Raw genomic sequence first — 6,830 nt, forward strand, 5'->3', positions numbered from 1 at the left:
CTTCAATATCTAATGTTGCAGTATTATTTTTCCATATTTCATTCAGGTGATTCCTAATTCTTTTCCAATCACATTTTGAATCATTATATAGGATGCAAAATAAATCCACAATCACATTTCATTTGCAATATGGTTCTTATTATATCAACTTCACTTCCTGTATCTAGGACTGTTTCTCATAATTCATTGAATAAGTAATAAAATTCATCATTAATACAATTTTGCTTTTGCAGAGCTATACTAATATTTTTTGCTAAAGTTTCAATGTAACACTAGCTACAATTTGATTTTGCATATTTGATATAGATACAGCTAACAAAGCAGTATATGTTATGACAGACACAAGCATTACTACCTTTAAAATTACACAACTAATGCAAATCTTTAGCTTTATTTTAGGCATCAGATTATGAAATGTTTTGTCTGCTGCTGATAAATATCACCAAGGGGAATTAACAAGTATAATATCATATCTAGGTCTAGTAATAACAAAAAATATGTTGTCAAATGTTAGGTTCAATATATTCTGACACAGAGCAATTCAAACAATTCCTCTTCACCTTTTATTATGTTTACATTCATCCCAAACATAAATTCATTATTCCTTCCAAAACAGGAGCAACTTTCTCATTTACTAAAATTAAAACTTTCAATCCAGCCATTCTGGAGAGCAATTTGGAACTATGCCCAAAAAGTTTTCAAACTGTGCATACCCTTTGATCCAGCATTGCTGCTATTGGGCTTATATCCCAAAGAAATACTGAGGAGGGGAAAGGGACCTGTATGTGCCAAAATGTTTGTGGCAGCTCTTTTTGTAGTAGCTAGAAACTGGAAGATGAATGGATGTCCATCAATTGGAGAATGGTTGGGTAAATTATGGTATATGAAGGTTATGGAATATTATTGTTCTATAATAAATGACCAGCAGGATGAATACAGAGAGGATTGGAGAGACTTACATCAACTGATACTGAGTGAAATGAGCAGAACCAGGAGATCATTATACACTTCAACAACAGTACTGTATGAGGATGTATTCTGATGGAAGTGGATATCTTCAACAAAGAGAAGATTTAACTCAGATCCAGTTGATCAATGATGGACAGAATCAGCTACACCCAGAGAAGGAACACTGGGAAGTGAATGTAAATTGTTAGCACTACTGTCTATCTACTCAGGTAGATATTCCTCCCAAAGCCTTCCTTTATAGAAAGCTCAGAATATTTTCCAACAGCAGTGCTGCTTGATTTCTACTCCATGAACTATCATCCCTCTATTCCCCAAGCCTGCTTTTTAGCTTCACTTTTATGTGTTGTCTTTTTCTCATTAGTTTCAAGGCAGAGACTACATCTATTTTAAAATCTTATTTATATCCTCTGCTCTTAGCACAGTATCTAGTTTGGAGTAGGTATTGAATAAAAGTTTATTGAATCAAAGTGAATTGATTAAGTGAAAAATCATCTGTGACCAAGGAGGCTTTTCTTGCTCCCCTCCACCCCACTTCTTTTTACGTTTCAAAGGAAGTATCCTACAGTAGGAAGACAGCTTTGGAGATTGCATTATGAAGCTGTGAGGATCAAGATTGTCTACCTATAATAAAAGAGCCTGAGGCAGAGTTCTGAGTCAATGGCACTTTATTAAAGGGTCCATGGTCCCCTCTAATTAAGTGGACTTCAGATCAGAAGTCCAGATCTTCCTGATAATCTGAGATGCTCCTTATTTCAAGGGGCCTAGTTTATATTTCCAGATAAATATCTAGAAATTCAAGAACAGTTATATCAAATATAGAATAATTCCATCAACTGACATGTCATACATAAGCTAAATCAAACAAAATAATATATCAGCAGGGCCAGGAGTTGGGAAAAACATGGGGCATCACCACATAAGATGTATGAGCTTCTCATAGCCATTGACCTAAGTAATCACAAGATAGTCATCTGCTCCTGTTGGACAACAGAGAATGGTCAAGAGGTACAAAAATAAATTTGAGGACTCCTGTAGTTGAATCACCTCTGCCACACGGGGCTTGCTTACCATGATAAGGAAAAACAAAGGTGGAGGGCCTCTAGTTAACTTCCTATGATTAAGCCAGTGAACTTCGAATCTGTAGCTCATAGCTCTGAGACCTTATAATCACTGCCCCTATAGAATCATATGACATTGATGAAGACTGATTGGAATAAAGTAGAGCTTCAAATGAATTATTTCTCACAATTCTCAAAGTCTCATGTTTGACACACACACTGGCTATGGAACCCTGGACAATTCACATAACCTCTCAATATCTCCAGGCAACTTTCTAAGACTAGGAATTACAGGACAGTAGAGGAGCTCATTGTGAGAGGACATTTCCTTACTAGGAAGCTCCTTATCTTGCATCCTGTATAATATGGCCTGAGTCATTCTATTTTGTTCTTCAATTGCCAGTGATCCCAGCTCTGTGTAGATCACAGCTATGTATGGCCCTGATTCTAAGAGCATAGGGTCTGGGAGGGTTAGGAAAATGCCTGATGTTGAGCTCATTCTATGACTGTCTTTTTCTGAGCTTGCTATTGGTGTTATAATTAGTGGAAGAGGATTCCATGAAATCTTACCTGTAAAATAATCTGGAGAAGGAAATGACAAACCACTCCTGTATCTTTGCCAAGAAAACTCCAGATGGTGTCACAAACAGTCAGATGCAACTGAAAAGTGACTGAACAACCAGAAGATATCTTCTAGGGGTGTTGCCCTATTTAATCTTCTGGAGTAAGCAATTGAATGTTTCATTAGGTTCTTCAGACTTTCATTCAGTACCAAGTTCTGGAGAGTAAAGTTCTTGTCTCAATTAGCATGATACTTGTGGCTAATGTCAAACAAGAATTAATGTTGGTGAATTATTCAGCAATTTAATTTATTACAAATCCACAGATTGATCATAGCAGACAAGTGGTAACAAATTCACTTAAGAAACAGTGAAAGTAAATGTAGAGAACAAAGCTGTACACTCAGAGATTGAAAGACTGGAAAGTAATTCACCTCAAAACACTTTCTAGTTATGTGACCCAAGGCAAGATAGTTTTTTCATCTGTAAAATGACTGTGAGATATATAAAAAAATTTATAACTATTCCTCACTGGTATTATTATTATCCCCATTTTACAAATGAGAAAACTAAAGTTAAGAGAGAATAAGCAATTTGTTGAGATTCATACTAGTAAGCTAGTAAGCTTCTGGAGCCACACTTGAACTCAGATTTTCCAACGCCAGAACTTGTGCTGTTGGCACAGAGTTATTAATTTCCTAATAACAATGTTTTATATAGCACATTAAGATCTATAAAACACTTGGCAAATGTTATTTATGCTATCTTCATAACAAGTCTGAGAGATAGATACTATTATTATCCCTATTTTACAAATAAGGAAACACGCAGATAACCTCTGAATGATTTCTTCAGAGTCACACACTGGTAAGTGTCTAAGGTAGATGTGAACTTAAGTCTTCTTAACTCCAGATCTAGTGCTCTATAGTGCTTCTAGTTGTAATTCTAATCTTGATTTATAAAATAAATGACTATAATATTGCTCTGATTACAGAAATTCTTTTTTTTTTCTTTTCTTTTTTTTTTTTTTTTTTTTTGGTGAAGCAATTGGGGTTAGTGTAAAGCTAGTAAGTGTTATGTGTCTGAAACTGGATTTGAATTCATGTCCCCTTGACTCCAGGGCCAGTGCTCTATCCATTTCATCATCTAGCTGCTCCTGACTACAGTAATTTTTAATGAAAAAAAAATTTCAGAGACAATATATAGGGATCAGAAAGGGTTCTGAGCCAACAGGTATAAATACTATTCACTGAAAGCTTTGAGCCTTTACCATGTAGGTTTCTGACTCTTTGTTATGCGTCCATTTTGGCTGGATAAAGGACAGAAAAGAACATTTCTGGGTGAAACACAAAATCGCCTTGAGAAGAAACATAGCTCACCTAGATAAAAGTGCTTTAGGAGAAACACTGACTATACTGTGAAGATCAAAGAAAGAACCATCTCTTTCAGAGGCTAAAATCCTTATTGTAGCAAAGATGGCCAAAGAAAATGGACTTCCTGGTACTCACATCCTCTTCATAGAATCACTGGAGTTAGGTACAGTTGTATGTAGGTAGAGGTTTAGAGTATCTAAAGTCATTATCTGTTTTACCCCTATCTCTACCTCTCATTTTATAGAGAAATAAGAAAGCCCCTCTGGCCAGTGATCCTACATTAACCAGGGAGTCAGTCATAGTAAAAGAAATACTTTTCTCCCTTTCTCTTGACTTAAAAGGGACCCCTATGAATGGCCTCTAGTTTTTGAGATTTTATATGTTTTTGCAATATTGTTTTTTATATTATATTTATTTCTAAGTGAACATCCTCACCTCAACATCCTCACCAAATGTGCCATTTCTTTTTTTTTATTAGAGTTTTTTTTTATTTTCAAAACAAATGCACAGATAATTGTCAACATTCACCCCTGCAAAACCTTGTGTTCCAAATTTTTCTCCTCCCTTCCCCCCCTCCCTTCCCTAGATGGCTAGTAATCTAATATATGTTAAACAGGAGAGATCTTCTATACATATTTCCACAATTATGCTGCACAAAAAAAATCAGATCTAAAAGGAAAAAAATGAGAAAGAAAATAAAATGCAAGCAAACAACAAAAAGTGAAAATACTATATTGTGTTCTATATTCAGTTCCCACAATCCTCTCTCTGGGTGCAAATGGTTCTCTTCATCACAAGACCATTGGAACTGCTCTGAATCATCTCATTGTTGAAAAGAGCCATGTTCATCAGAATTGATTATTGTATAATGCTCTCCTGGTTCTGCTCACTTCACTAAGCATCAGTTCATGTCTCTCCAGGCCTAAATCATCCTGCTGATCTTTTTCTATAAACAATAATATTCCATAACCTTTATAGAACTGAAGGTTATGGAATATTCATCCAACTGATGGGCATCCACTCAGTTTCCAGTTTCTTGCCCCAATGTGACATTTCTTGTAATGAAAATTTAAAAAGACAATTGAGGAAAAACAGTTCAGCCATATCAACATATCAACCAACATATCAATCTTGTCTCAACCCATATCCTCCTGGCTCCCTCCCACTTCAAAAAGTGTTACATTTACTCAATTCTTCTCCAGAATATCCTTCATTCATTATAGCCAGGTTATCTCTGGCTGAATCTTTTGTTTTAGTTTCAGGGAAGTATGATGATACATCTAGGGAAATACTGAATAAAAATCTGAGACACTTAAAAAGAACTCAGTAATAAAAGCGCATGACTTCAAATATCTATGTATAAATTCCCAAAATTTAGTCCACAAACAGGAGAAGCTAGAAGTACTTTATGTAAGAGTGGTGGTGGTGGTGATGGTAAATTATAGGTATCATATTAATGAGATAAAACCTATGAACAAACAATAGGCTTTCACTGAATCATAAATAAAAGGATACATAAAAAAGGGTGGGAAGGTAATGGAGGTAAGGAAGGTGTACTTATGTGGAGAAATTTCAGAACCCAACGCAAAAAGTCTAGCAGAGAATATTTTGGTAAAAGTCAAAAGATGGAAAAATATGAGTGATTTTTGTCATTGGTGTATACTATGATATGATGTGATATGATACAAATTCTTACCAAAATAAGCATTATGATTCTAGGAAATCAATGAAAAAAATGCTACCTACTTCTCAACATATGATGATCTAACATATACACACTTTTAAACATGGATTATATGGGAATTTCTTTCTTTTGATTATTTTTGTTTATTAAAATAATACTGTTTTTCTATCTTTCCCAGTGGGGAGAGGATGTGGGAGGGAGAAAAATAAATGCTTGGTAATTTAAAAAATCTTTTAATTAAAAAGCAGGGAAAAATTTAATATTTCATCATTGTGAGTGGCTAAGTTTATATAAAAGGAAACATATTAGTAGGGACATGAGAGCTAAGATCCTGATTAAATGGGGTATATATTAATCCAGAAAAGAGTTATCTCTAACACCATGAGAGAATTTGAGTGTAGCCATACAGCAATGATACATCTCTAGGCCATACTAGCTGGTGTGAGAGTAACCGGGGGGGGGGGGGGGGGTAAACAAAATAAGTACAGAGTGTAAATGCTTATACTAGACACATTACAAAGTGTTTCATTGATGCAGATGATTCAAAGATTTATATATCCAGCCCCAGTCTTTGTTCTGAGGTTCATGTCTGTAACACTGATTGTCTATTGAATATTCCAAAATAAATATATCAAAGATATCTTAAATTCCTCATATCTAAAACTTAATAATATTTTCCTCTGAACTCTTCTCCTAAATTCCTTCCCAAAATTTTTCTGGTGTCTCCAGTTCACTGTCCTGGTATTAGTCTCAGTTTCCTATAACCCCAAATACTCACTAGACATGTTAATCCCTAGCCTGGGGTCTTTCTCAGCTCTTTTTGGGTTGTATCAGGAGGACTCCTGTTCTGCCCCAAGTCTTCTTGATTTTTCATGAGTCTATGTTCGCCCTGAAGTGCAAATTTGTTCTCTTTGTGGAGGAAATCAGGAAAACTTGAAATTTAATAGCCATATTCCCAGAATCCTCCCTCAATTTCTTCATCAATAATAATATTAGCTTATAATTATAGAATATAATATTATACATATATAATATATAGCAGTATTTGTTTTATCTGTAACATCTGATTTGATCCTCATAAAAAGTATGAGGTAGGTAGCACAAATAGTTTCAGCAAATTGTCTAGCACATAGTGGGAGCTTAAAGTTGCAATAGAATTGCATTATATCAGTTTTACAAATGAGAA

Source organism: Sminthopsis crassicaudata, chromosome 4, assembly GCF_048593235.1.
Source record: "Sminthopsis crassicaudata isolate SCR6 chromosome 4, ASM4859323v1, whole genome shotgun sequence".
Lineage (NCBI taxonomy): Eukaryota > Metazoa > Chordata > Mammalia > Dasyuromorphia > Dasyuridae > Sminthopsis > Sminthopsis crassicaudata.